Source organism: Pteropus alecto, unplaced genomic scaffold (genome assembly GCF_000325575.1).
Source record: "Pteropus alecto unplaced genomic scaffold, ASM32557v1 scaffold7, whole genome shotgun sequence".
Lineage (NCBI taxonomy): Eukaryota > Metazoa > Chordata > Mammalia > Chiroptera > Pteropodidae > Pteropus > Pteropus alecto.
The window spans coordinates 56208317-56222593 of NW_006494614.1; the positions used below are offsets into that span (position 1 = coordinate 56208317).

At 35.5% G+C, this 14277-nt stretch overlaps 1 pseudogene; it reads right to left on the reverse strand.

Annotated features, from left to right (window-relative positions):
* Positions 1-12887: 12887 nt before the first annotated feature.
* On the reverse strand, positions 12888-13437 carry LOC102888066 (annotated as a pseudogene).
* Positions 13438-14277: the final 840 nt, after the last annotated feature.

Here is a 14277-nt window from a genome sequence, read left to right on the forward strand (position 1 = left end):
CATGCAGTTGTTCCCTCACTTGGCAGCCTTAATCAAGTCTTTATTTTACCATATCGTATTGCTTTTTAAATTTAGAGGAAAAGAAAAGGCACCAGAGATTATACTTGTTAATTTGTTTGTAAAATTCTAACAATACCTTCTTTAAATATTACTCCTAATTTATACATTAAGTACCTAAAATTCATAAAATATAAGAGATTTACTGGTCTTTAATGTGTGAGATGTGATAAAAATTTGGGAAAATTGAAATGTGTACAATTTCAAATAGCAGCTCAGTTAGGTAGTAATTGCCAGTGAGCGATCTGAGTTTCCTTTTTTTTCCATTATAAAATGCATACATTTTGTATCCTCCAAGAAATTCAGATCATCTGGCTCCAATGCTTTGCCATAGAGCTACTGTAAGCCCAGAGGTTAGATAACTTCAAATTGATTATAATGCTGTTCACTGTGAAGTAGAGCAGAATTCAGCATTTAGTAATTAGGACCTCAACTTTACCACCATTGAATTGAGGCAAAAACTTCATTTTATTATTTGTATAATAAAGAATATTGACCTGATCAGTGTAATTCAAACAAACAAACAAAACAAAATTTAAAAACCCCAAACTCCCCCCCAAAACCCAACTTTTTTTTACTAAAAATCTGTGTCATCCTTGGTTCTGGTTTTCTGTTAGGCTAACCTCACTTCTCTATCACCAATGTTTAAATCACCTCTGAAGCTCTGCTAAGTACTTTCTGTGTGTTGAGCACTGGTCCAAGACCACTTTGTCTCATTTAATCTACTTTACAAATATATGAAAATTCAGGCTATCAAAAAAAAAAAAAGACAAAATTTCAATTTCTGAGACTGAAGACATTTAGTTGCATGTTTTTGTTGGGGAAATACTCTATGTACACCTATTACTTATATGCAGTTGGAATAAAAAATAACATGAAGGAGGGTCTTTAGAGATTTCTCAGTAAGTGGGGCTCTGTGTGTTTGGCTCTTAGGCAGATTTTGACTTGTGGAGGTCCTAGGCTTCTCATCAAGCATCTTCCAATCATCTGACCAGCAGAATAGACTTCTTGGCTTTTGTACAAGATGCTGAAAGATTGAATCTTCATGTCAGTAATATCTGGTTGCTTAGAAACAATACTCACTTTGCCACTGTGAAGGAATTAGGTCAGCAGTGAATTAATTTCTTATAAATTAGAGAATTATAGCCTATCATGGATTCTAAATTGTCCTGTTGAATATAGGGACTGTAACAATGGTTCTCCTTTTTTTCCCCTCAAGGATGAGAAATAGATTTAAAGACTATATTCCAAAGAAATTCTGTAATAATGAAGAATGTCATTTTATAGTAAGAAATGCCTGCTTTTATCAAAAAGACCCAGTGCTTGTTACTGCCAAAAGCCAAAGCCATAGTTCTTTTCCACCTCGCATTAGTAACATATAGCAGTGAGGAAGGAGAGGAAATATGATTATGCCTCTGTGAGGTACCCTAATTCTAAGAGAATGCAGATGGTATTTTATATTGTTCAGTTCGACATGAACAGCAGAAATGACTATCTGAACATCACAGGAATTTATTTCAAGTGATAAATTTTGGTAGAATATGAGGAAAAAGATTTCCAAGCCCTTTCAAAAGCTATGCAGGCATTAAGGTAGCACCATATGTTGTGAAGAACTGTTCCAGTCCCAAGGTGAAATCAATATGGCATGTTCAAGGTTAAGATTTCTTTTCCTCCCTTTACAGAAGGGAGGCAACCAAGAGTAGAAAAGTGGAGATGGAGGGTAGGGAAATCAAAGATCCTTTATGTCATCTGCACTGAAACATGCAGAGACCTTGGATATGTGAGAGCCAGGGTGTGCTTATGCTCCCAAAAGTAAGTCTCCTGAGATTTGAGATAGAGGCCTATAGTTGCCAAAGACTTCTCTCCACTTTGAGGATTGGGGAATCTTGTGTGGTATAATAAGATCTAATGTTTGCATTCAGCCATATTATTTTTGAAGAACATTATGCTCTCAAGAAGTTACATACTGTCTATTAACAGTTATCTCTTCTCTGTCTCTATTTTAGTTCTTCAAGTGAGCTAGTTTGTCTAAAATCAAACAAACTGTCACTGGAAACTCTTGAAACCCTACCATAGCCAGTTGTGGGCACTCCATCTTAGGGATCCATTTTAGTTGACATGCTATAGTGGCCCTGCAGGTGGGCCAGAGAACCTGCATAGAACTGCTACTCACTATTCATGTGCACAGAAACATAAAACAATGGTGCTCATAGCTTCCTCTGGTCCTGAACATGGGATTTTGGAGCCTAGATTTAGTATGGGGAAAGAGCAAGACTGGATTCTGAGTTGTGGAGCTTGAAGCTAAATACATCTGATAGGAAGTACTCAAGGTTAAAATCCAGGACCAGAGGAAGCTATGAGCACCATTGTTTTATGTTTCTGTGCACATGAATAGTGAGTAGCAGTTCTATGCAGGTTCTCTGGCCCACCTGCAGGGCCACTATAGCATGTCCTCAGCCATCACTTTCTGGAACTAGATTCAGCAAGAACAGGAGTGTGCCACAGCATGTGTACATGGAGACTCTCCACCTGGAGACTGATCCAGAGTAGAACAGGGCACTGCTGTGTGTACTCACTGTTCTTTGCCTGAAGAAAGTGTGGAACTAGCAAAGCCTTGTGGTACCTGCATGCAGGGCTCTGCTGTGCATGCATGTGGGGCTGCCCAGCCAAGAGTGTGCAGAACTAGCAAAATGCAGTGGTAAATGCACAGAAAAATGCCCCTCCAGAGAAAGGGTGGAGCTAGTATGGCACTGAGATGTGCGCACTCAGAGCAGCCCCATGTAGATCCAGTTAGGGCAACAGATAAAGCACCAAGGCACATTGCGTGTGCACTGGGCAGCACTGACCAGAGGAGAAGGGTAGGGAAGCACACACACACCAGGATGCCCCACCTGGAATCCACTCCTCTGGCCAGGCAGCACACTAGGCATCATGTACACCCACCCCAACTACAATTGGCCTGCCCAAACTATTTGGTACATAGTCTACACAGAGGGTACTTTTTCAAGATTAGGAAAGATAGCTATTTCATCTAACTCATAGGAACAAACACAGAAAGTCAAACAAAATAGTGAGGCAGAAGAATATGCCCCAAATAAGGGAACAAGAGAAAAAAAAACAAACAAACAGATAAACTCTAATAAAATGGAGATAAAGAGCCTGATGGAGAATTCAAAAACATGGTTATAGGATGCTCGATGAACTTGAGAGTAGTATAGGGGAATTTCGAGAGCGCTTTAACAAAAAATATAAAAGGCAATAAAGAACCAATCAGAGAAGAAGAATACAATAACTTAAAGAATACATTAAAAATGAACAGCAGATTAGTTAATAACGAAGAATAGATTGGTGACCTAGGAAACAGAATAGTAGAAATCACCCACAGAACAGTAGAATGAAAAATAATTAAAAAAAAATAAGGATAGTATAGGGGACTCCTGGGACAATATAAAATACTCTAACCTTCATATTATAAGGATTCCAGAGGAAGAAGAGAATGAGAAAGGGAGAGAAAGTATATTTGAAGAAATAATGGCTTAAAACTTTCTTAATCTGGGGAAGAAAACAGATATCTAGGTCCAGGAAGCACAGAGAGTTCCAAGCAAGATGAATCCAAAAAGGCCCATGTCAAGACATATTCAGCTAGGTTATCATTCAGAATTGAAGGAGAGAGAAAGAGTTTCCCAAACAAGAAAAACTAAAGGAGTTCACCACTAAAACAGCTTTTCAAGAAATGTTAAAGGGTCTTATTTATGCAGAAATGAAAAGGCTATAACCAGAAATAAGAAAATCAGGAAAGAAAAATATATCACTGGTAAAGGCAAATATATAATAAACAGTGAATAAACCACTTAAAAACTAATATGAAGGTTTGAAGAGAAAATTAGTAAAATTAATTACAACTACAATAAATAGATGGGGGATACAGAAAACAGAAAGATATAAATGTAACATAAAAAACACAAAGAGTAGAGGGGAGAGTAAAAATGCAGTGCCTTTAGAATGCATTTGAACTTAAATATGTATCAGCTTATAATAGACTGCTATAGATATAGATGAATATATATAACCACAAACCAAAACCTACAAAAAGTAAAGAGAAAGGAACTCAACACATGAAAAAAATCAGCAAATCAAAAGGAAAGCTATTTGGCAATAAGCACATACCTATCAATACTTACTTTAAATGTGAATGAACTAAATGTTCCAATCAAAAGACATAAGGTGGCAGAATGGATAAAAAAGACCTATTTATATTCTGTCTGCCAGAAATTCACTTTAAATGTAAAGACACATGGAGACTGAAAGTGAAGGAATGAAAAAGAGACGTTATATGCAAATTGAAATGAAAAAAAAAGCCGAAGTGGTAATACTCATATCAGACAAAATAGATTTTAAAACAAAGAATGTAAAAAGAGACAAAGAAATACTTAATGATAAAAGGTTCGATTCAACAAGAGGACATGACAATTTTAAATAGCTACACATCCAACATAGGAACAACATAGGAAGTATATAAAGCAAGTATTAATGGACAAAAAAAGTAGAAATTAACAGTAATACAATAATAGTTGGTGACTGTTAACTCAATGGATACATCACCTAGGCAAAACACTAATCAGGAAATAATGGCCTTAAATGCCACATTAGACCAGATCAATATATATTTACATATTTTTTTTATCCTCAAACAGCAGATTACACATATTTCTTAAGTGCATATGGAACATATTCCAGGATAGACGACATAGCAGGTCATAAAATAAATTCAAGAAGATTGAAATTATATGAAGAATATTTTATGACCACAATGACATGAAACTAGAAATTAACACCAGGAGGAACACTGGAAAAAACACAAATATGTGGAGATTAAATAATATACTACTAAACACCCAGTGGATCAAAAAGGACATCAAGCAGAAAATAAAAAACTACTTTAAGACAAATGAAAACGAAAACAATTTACAAAATTTGAGATGCAGCAAAAGCAGTTCTAAGAGGGAAGTTCACAGCTATTACAGCTTACTTCAAGAAACAGTATAAAGTCCAAATAAACAATCTAACTTTATACCTAAAGGAACTAGAAAAAGAGAAACAAACATAACCCAAAATAATTAGAAGGGAGAACATAATGAAGATCAGAGCAGACATAAAGAAATGAGACTCTAAAAGGAAAGAAAAGGAAAGGAAAGGAAGAAGAGAAGAGAAAAGAGAAGAGAGGGGAGGGGAGGAGTAGGGAGGGGAGGGGAGAAGAGAGGCAAGGCGAAGAGAGAAAAAGATCAATGAAACCAAAAGCCGGTTCTTTGAAAGAATAAAATTGACAAACCTCTAGCAAGACTCATTAAAAAAAAAAAAAAAAAAAACTTATTTTCCCCTCTTGCACCCTCTAACGAAAGACGAGAGATTACAACCAATACCACAGAAATACGAGGTATCATTAAAGAATACTATAATCATTTAGAGGCCAACAAATTGGACAATCTAGAAGAAATGGATAAATTTCTGGAAATATACAACATGTCAAAATTAAACCAGGAGGGAACATGATCTTAACAGACCAATGAAAACTCCTGACAAAAGCCCAGGACCAGATTGTTTCACAGGGAAATTCTATCAAATATTTAAGAAATTAATATCCATCCTTCTCAAACCATTCCAAAAAATTCATAAGGAGGGAAGGCTCCCAAACTTATTTTATGAGGCCAGCATTACCCTGATACCAAAACCAGAAAAAGATGCTACAAGAAAAAAAGACTACAGTTTAATATCCCTGATGAACATAGATATAGATACTCAACAAAACACCAATAAACCAAATTTGACAGTACATTAAAAGGATTATATATACACCACAATCAAGTGAGATTCATACCAAGAATGTAAGAGTGGTTCAACATGCACAAAATGATGGGATTCATTACATCAACAAAACCAAGGACAAAAATCATATAATAAAGCATGGCCAGAAAGGCAGAATCCAGGCCTATCAAGGGGCCTGACTTGAATGGAAGCATTCTGTGCAAATCTGACACGGCACTTTCCCTTGTGACTCCTGCTGCCTCCTCTTTTCCAGGGGCAGAATGATGAAGCAGAGAGAGAGTGGGCTTTCAAGTCAGACAGACCTGGATGTAAACTATGGGTTTATTACTAAAAATTGTATAATTCCAGGTAATTTACCTGAGGAATTTGGGGTTCAAGTGTGTCATCTATAAAAATCTCAAGAAACCATGTGTGTTAAATAAAATAATCTGTATGATGCAGCTACATAGTTTCTGAAAGACAGGGACTCGGAAATTTTAATTTGGCTTCTTTATCCCAACATCTGACCATGTAATCTTGACTCTAGCCCCTGGGTAGTACCTGGGCACTAAAATTAGCTTCTGAATTGTCTTTATCCATTGCATGTCTTAGTTTTTACTTACAAACTGCAGCAACACCTAAAACATTAAAGATAAATATTAATACCTTAAGGTAAATATTAATACCTTTTCTTATTTCAGCTCCTACAGATTCCTGAAATTACTTACTCTTTCCATACCCCCATAGTCTTCAGGTTTCTTGAGTTACATCTAGCTATTGAGAAGCAAAGGTTGAATAATGTTTAACCTTTGGAAGATTAAAATATTTTTCTTGATCTTTATGCTTAAAAATAGTTCTTTCTACTTCCACATCTGATCCAATCTTATCATTCCTCTCCCTCTACCCACTTGTTTGGTCAAAAGCTAGTGTAGATGTTGCTGTGAAAGTATTTTTTTTTTAGTTGTGAATAACATTTAAATCAGTAGACTTTGAATAAAGCAGACCTTCTCCATAATGTGGGTGGGCCTCATCTAATCAACTGAAGGCCTTAAGAGCAAAGACTGAAGTTTAGCAAAAAAGAAATTTTCCTAAATGCTAAAATAAAAAATACTGTTTCCAGCCTGCTGCCATGAGAAATTCAGACTCAAGACTGCAACTTCAATTCCTGAATTCCCAGCCTGCCTGCCCATCCTACAAATTTCAGACTTGCCAGCTCCTACAATCAAATGAGACAACTCCTTAAATAAATCTCTTGCTCACCTTCTCCCTACATATATACACATATATATATATATGTGTATATATATATACACATATATATATATATATACACACATATATATATATATACACACACACACACACACACGTATATACATACACAATGAAATATTATTCAGCTATAAAAAAAAATTCTGCTACATGCAACAATGTGGATGAACCTGGAGAACATTATTATAAGTGAACTAAGTATGTCTTAACCATTAGGCCTCTGCACAATTAATTCTAAACAGCATCAGGCATTGATAATTCTAATATCTGTATAAGCAGAACTCTACTGGGTGAGAGCAAAGAAAAAGGTTATCTCTCTGCCCTTCTCTTCCTTTGAATCTGTTCTTGGCTTTTTCTGTCATTTGCAGATAATGAACTCAAGTCATGTTTAGTCATCAGAGCAAATGAATTTTCGGTTAGCAAAATGTGCATTTCAGTTTCCAAGCTTTATTTAAAATTAGAGCTGCTCACAACTACAGCCCGAGACCTCTGGGTCACGGAGGCTGGGAGTGAAGAGAGGTAGAAGAGGAAAGGAATAGAAAAGATCCTGCTAGACTGGCTGTGATATAATCAGGCCATGGTACCCATGGGTGGGGCAAAGTCTTACCCTTAGATATATGAAAAGATGCTTAACATCACTAATCATTATGGAAAAGCCAATCAAACCACAATGAGGTATCATCTTACACCTGCTAGAATAACTATTCTCAAAAAGACAAGAAATAACAAATGCTGGCAAAGATATGGAGAGAAGGGAACCCTCATGCACTATTGGTGGGATTATAAATTGGTACAGCTGCTATGGAAAGTAGTTTGGAGGTTCCTCAAAAATTTAAAATAGATCTGCTATACGATCAAGCAATTTCACTTCTGGGTGTTTATCCAAAGGAAATAAAAACACTAATTCAAAAAGATATATGCACCCCTATGTTCACTGCAGCATTACTAGTAATAGCCAAGATATGGAAGCAATCTAGATGTCCATCAGTAGATGAATAAATGAAGTTGTATATATACACATATATATAATATATATATATGGAAACACAATATGTATATGTGTATATGCACACACAATGGAATATGGAATATTATTCAGCAATAAAAAGAGTGAAATCTTGCTATTTGTGACAATATGCATGGACCTAGGGAGTATTATGTTAAGTGAAATAACTCAGAGAAAGACATACACTGGATGATTTCACTTATAGGTGGAACATTTTTTTAAAAATGTTTAAAATAAAACAAAATAGAAACCTACCTATGGATAGGTAGAGAATAAGCCGATAATTGCCAAAGGGAAGGGAGACAGAGAGAATTAAAAAAAAAAGTTAATCTCATTTGAAGAAAAAGAATAGGACAATGTAATTTCATTGACAGATTATTCTGCCTTATTTACATGACTATCTCTAATTAAATATCATATGTACATTTGTAATTTTAGCACAATATTTGCTATCATTCTACATGGAGATTCAATAAGATTTAGAATAGAAGCAACTGCTCCCCAACCTGCACGCTTATGAATTAGTTTTATAAAAAGGTGTTTTAGCGATCTGGTTGTAGTTTTAAAATTAAAATACTTATATTTGATAACTGACAGCATTGCCATTAAAATATAAAGCATTCTATCACCTTACCTTTATGACTTTATTAAAAGTAAATTCTAAAATGAATGCTTATAAGTTAATTATACAAAACTCAAATTTTGACAAACAATAAAACCACCACAAAAATAGAGTGCAGTAAAAAATCCAGTAGATTATCTATGAAATGCCAAAAAATATATATAAAATGCACATTTTTTGTCCAGCTTCCTTATATCCTTTTTACAATAGGAACAGATATATTTATACAAAAGATACTTAACCTCATTTTATCCTCATTATAACCTATTAGATATTTGTTACTTTTTCTGTCCTTAAGTGAGAGAACTTAAAAGACTAAATAAAAGTAAGCTTACACATGTCTTTAAGATTGTGCTGCAAATACATATTATAGAATTTGAATCAGGTTTTGAAAGCTATCCAAGTCTCTTTCCACAATACAAAAGATGACCTGTATTAAATTATACCGTAGCATAATCAGATGATGCCATTTTTGTCTGGCACCATTGGGAATGTACCTCTTAAATTTTCCAAAAGCTGAAATTGCCTTTTGAGTCCTCAGGAAACATTAATTTCAAAAAACTTTGAGATAGATAATATTTATATACCTATAAATCAGATAAAGATATTGAGGCAGATAGATAAATACCCTCAACCTAACTAGAAATTTCTATCTGCTCAAATCAAGAGCTTCTATATAACTATGGGATAACCGCAGTCCAGGAACTGCTACAAAGTCTGCCAAATTGATAGTTTCTATAAAAATCCCAAAAGACCATGCTTAAAATTTTTACCTTGTTAGAGCTGGATCTACTCTACTCTAGAAAGACTCCCAAAGGGATTAAACATTCTGTTCCTTGGTGTAAATGGTAGTTGTCAACGCATTCATTGCACCATTCTTTCTCATAGCTAGGAAAAAATAAAAAATAAACCTAAGAAATCATTTGAAGTAACCCCTTAATTTTATAGATTAACAAAAGACACTTTCAAGAGTTAAACAAGTTAAAAAATTTAGGGAGCCTGAAATGTTTAAATCTTTTAAGCATTCTCATTTGCTTAGAAATATTGATAAAAATGATTTTTAACTTAATTTTCTCCCAACTTACCTAAAATAAGCAGTTTAATTTTCATTTTTGAAGATGGTGTTAAATTAATCTTACTAAGTCTCAAATAAATTCTTGAGTTTTGTTCCTGCACTAAAGCAGGCTTAATTTAAAAGTTTGTCAATGTGTCACTACTTATGAGCCTTAACAAAAAATGTGAAACTTAGGAAAAGCCTTACAAAATATATTCAAATAAGCCCTAGTCAGGAAAAATTAACTGTTTTTATTTGTTTGTTTGTTTGTTTGTTTGTAATGGAGAAATAGAGGCCAGCCTGCTTTTAGAGACACCTCAGATATTCTGTCTGCTTCAACTCTTGGGAAATTCCAGTGGTGTCTTCTAATGGCTACGATAATCACAGCATTACATCTCATTCCACACAAGAGGAAATCATTATAAAATAACTGATCATTTCAAATGCAGTAAAGACAACATGATTAACTATTAATCAAGAAACTTAGTGATTAGACGGTCTCATAGAACAAAGTAATAGCGGCATCCATTTGAAGCTGTGGGAATTAATTCTAGAAACATCATGGTGCCTCAGGATTGGTTGCCAAAGCAACCTTTGGACAGAGCTGGCCTTGCGTTAAGCCAGGAAAATATTTTCTCTCACACTAATGCTTCTCAAACTTTGGTGTGCATCAAAATCACTGGAGGGCTTGTTAAAACACAGATGGCTGGGCTCTATCTCTACATTTTCTTATTCAGTATATCTGGAATAAGGCTTGCTAATTTGCATTTCTAACACATTTCTAGCTAGTCTGGGAACCACAATTTGAGAACTATTGCCTAATAAACACACAGCCCTAAAAGAAAAGCTCAACCTTGTACATCTAGAACTAATGTGCCAAAATTTAAAATTAATGAACGAACACAATGATAGTAATTCTTATTGAGCACTTGCTGGGCCCTGTGCAATAGGTCAGTGGTCCCCAATCTTTTTGGCACCAGGGACCAGTGCTCCTATGAAATTCTAATGCCTGATGATCTGAGGTAGAGCTGAGGCAGTGATGCTAGCACTGAGGAGTGGCTACAAACACAGAAGAAGCTTTGCTAGCTGACCCACAGCTCACTTGCTGCTGTGTGGTCTGATTCTTAACAGGTCATTTAATTCTTTCAAGAATCCTCCTAGGTAAGTACTTTCATTACCTCCATTTACAGATGGGAGAACTGATAAGAGAGATTAAGTAAGTGGCCTGAAGTCACATAATAAAAGATCGAGCATACTTTTGACAAACGCAAAAGAAGCTTTGCTAGCTGACCCACAGCTCACTTGCTGCTGTGTGGTCTGATTCTTAACAGGTCATTTAATTCTTTCAAGAATCCTCCTAGGTAAGTACTTTCATTACCTCCATTTACAGATGGGAGAACTGATAAGAGAGATTAAGTAAGTGGCCTGAAGTCACATAATAAAAGATCGAGCATACTTTTGGGCCCAGGCAGTCTGACCCTGGAGATCAGTGTGGACCTTTAATCTATATATGTGCCTCTCAAAGAGAAATTTTTATGTAGCGACAAAAGAAAAAGCTTTAAGGTTAGGTAACCTAACCTGTGAAACCTAACTTCGCATCATGTTTACAAATTATAAATGACAGGCAAATTGATATCTTTTAATTTTAGTGTCCTTATATGTCAAATAGAGATATCTTTTTAGAAATGTTGGAAAATAAAAAATAATGTATTAAAACACTTAAAGGTCTGGCATGTGTGGTGGTCAACAAATGGTAGCCATCATCTGCTTACATCAAACGTAACTAGCCACATCAAGAATGAACTTCCCAGTTGTATCATCCATCTATCTGTCTTATGTTAAAAAATTATGTAACATCGAGATGTTTTCTAAGAGCTACAGGTTCTTCTGTAGCTATAGATTTACAAATTAGTAGCATTTTATAAACTCTAATGATAAATGATTCAGAGGGAAACCAGACAACTGTAATGAATCAGTGTTTACAAACTCAGACTTGAGATTTTCTACGGGAGCTCTCCTCAAAGATCTCATTTTGCCTATCCATTCCAGTACTAGCTCAGTCTTTAAGGACAAATGCTTTTTGAATTTTGGTATTGCCAAGAAACAGGCAATGTAGCCTATTTAACAGTTGCCTCAACCTTTAAGGTGTTAAATCCATTTGTCGAAAGACATTTTACTTGCCTCCTTTGGCTGCAGTAAATTTGCCATATGGTGCACTGCAGCACTACAGATGTAGTGCTGCCCAGTATGTGATTCATGTCTGCAGATAGTATGGGAAGATTTCCATAGCAACAGTCCACCAAAAATGAGACAATGAAAAGTCAACATTATATAACAGAGTTTTTGGTTTTCTGGTGTGAGGGCATCTGGTTTGTATTTCTTATGGATTTTAATGAGGTAATACACTGAATTTAATAACTAATAAATTTCTCCTATGAGTTAAGCCACAAAAAAAGGAATGCAAAAACTCAAAAGTACCTAAACTTTCTATCACCAGTTAATCAAATTTCAAATTGGATCCCTTTATCTTGTCCTAATTATAAGAAATGTGCTTAATAAGAAATAAAGGATAAGAAGATGTGATTTGACATAGAATTTACTAATACTAGCCAGGCGCTGAGGTGTACAACAGGCTTTTTCTCTGAGAAGCTCTTAGTAGGGAAGAACCACAGGCAAGTATATTCTATACATTATTATCGATAGATATTGTTCTTGGAGCAGCAGCGAGGCTGTTCTTAATGATAATACAGGAAATCAGTTTCCTGGATCAACTCTCCTTGCTGAAACATCCTAAAAATCCTAAATAAAATATAAAATGTAAATTTGACACATTAATAAGCTCTCAGGAAAGTAAATTCTCAGGTAAAATCAGGTACTGTTAAAGAATGGCAATTTTTTTGGGAGGGGGAGGGGATTACCAAATTACCTTATTTGAAGGAATGGTACAAATGAAATAACTTTAGATGTTTTGGTGCAAATTGTAGAAAAAATAAAGGTAACCCTAACATGCATGCACTGCCTTGGTGACCAGAGAAGTCACCTTGGTGGCTATGGGAAGGCTATGGGAAGTTAGCCTAAGGCTTAGTTCTCATTATGTCTCCCAGGGTGTGCTTGCCACCAAGATACCCTGTCATTATTCCAGGTTCTAGGGGTCCTTCATCTTGCACAAGTTGGTTATGTGGTAGTCCAATTCTTTGATGAATGTCATTCAGGTAATGATTCTCAATGAAGTCACATAATAGGGGTCATTTTTGTCAGTGGCCAGTTTGTGTAGTTCCAGTAGTGACTGATTTATACTTTTCTCCAAGTGCAATGCACCCTCCATTACATTCAGCCCATTCTCCCAATGGTTATAGTCAGTTTTTTTGATATCTTGAAAGAAGATTCAGCCACCTTGTTATTGTACAATTTCATCAATTTCTCAGCATGTTCCCTCTCTTCATGAGGCTGGTGAAGAAAATATTAGACACCGTCCTTCTAAGCCACATCATCCTGATCAAAGTAGTAAGACATAGACAGGTAGACACAGGATGCCCAGAGCTCTGGGTTGATCTGATGGTTGATGGCGGCCTCTGAGTACTGGTGGTAGTTCTGGTACACTTGTGAAGGGCATACAGTTGTCATGGCAGACGGCTGAAGAGATATAGAGCTGCAGTGGGTGCCTTGGGATGGTCCAAGGGTGCTGTGAAGAGGTGGTGGAGGACTGACTGTCTTTGAGCACTGGCCAGGGTAAGGGTCTAGGTTCAGTCCAGATGACTCTCAGTAAAGACTAATATACAAATTCAGTAAAGTTGCAGCATACAAAATCAACACGCAAAAATCTGTAGCATTTCTTTACTCTAATAATGAACTATCAGAAAGAGAAATTAAGAAAAGAATCCAATTTATAATTGCATCGAAAGGGTTAAAATACCTAGGAATGAATTTAACCAAGGAGGTATAAGACCTGTACTCTGAAAAATACAAAACATCAATGAAAGAAATTGAAGACACAAGTAAATGGAAAGATATGCCATGGATTGGAAGAATATTGTTAAAATATCCATATTACCCAAATCAGTCTAAAGATTCAATGCAACCCTTATCAAAATTCCAATAGAATTTTTCACAGAAATAGAACAAAGAATCCTAAAACTTGTATGGAATTGTACAAGACCTTAAATAGCCATAGCAATCTTGAAGAACAAAGCTGAAGGCATCACATTCTCTGATTTCAGACTGTATTATAAAGCTATAGTAATTAAAGTAGTATGATATTGGCGTAGAAACAGACATATAGGTCAATGAAACCGAATAGAGAGCCCAGAAATAAACCCATGCATATATGATCAATTAACTTACTACAAAAGAGCAAAGAATATACAGTGGAGAAAAAACAGTCTCATCAATAAACGGTGTTGAAAAAACAGTCTCATCAATAAATGGTGTTGAAAAAATTAGACAGCCACATGTAAAAGAATAAAA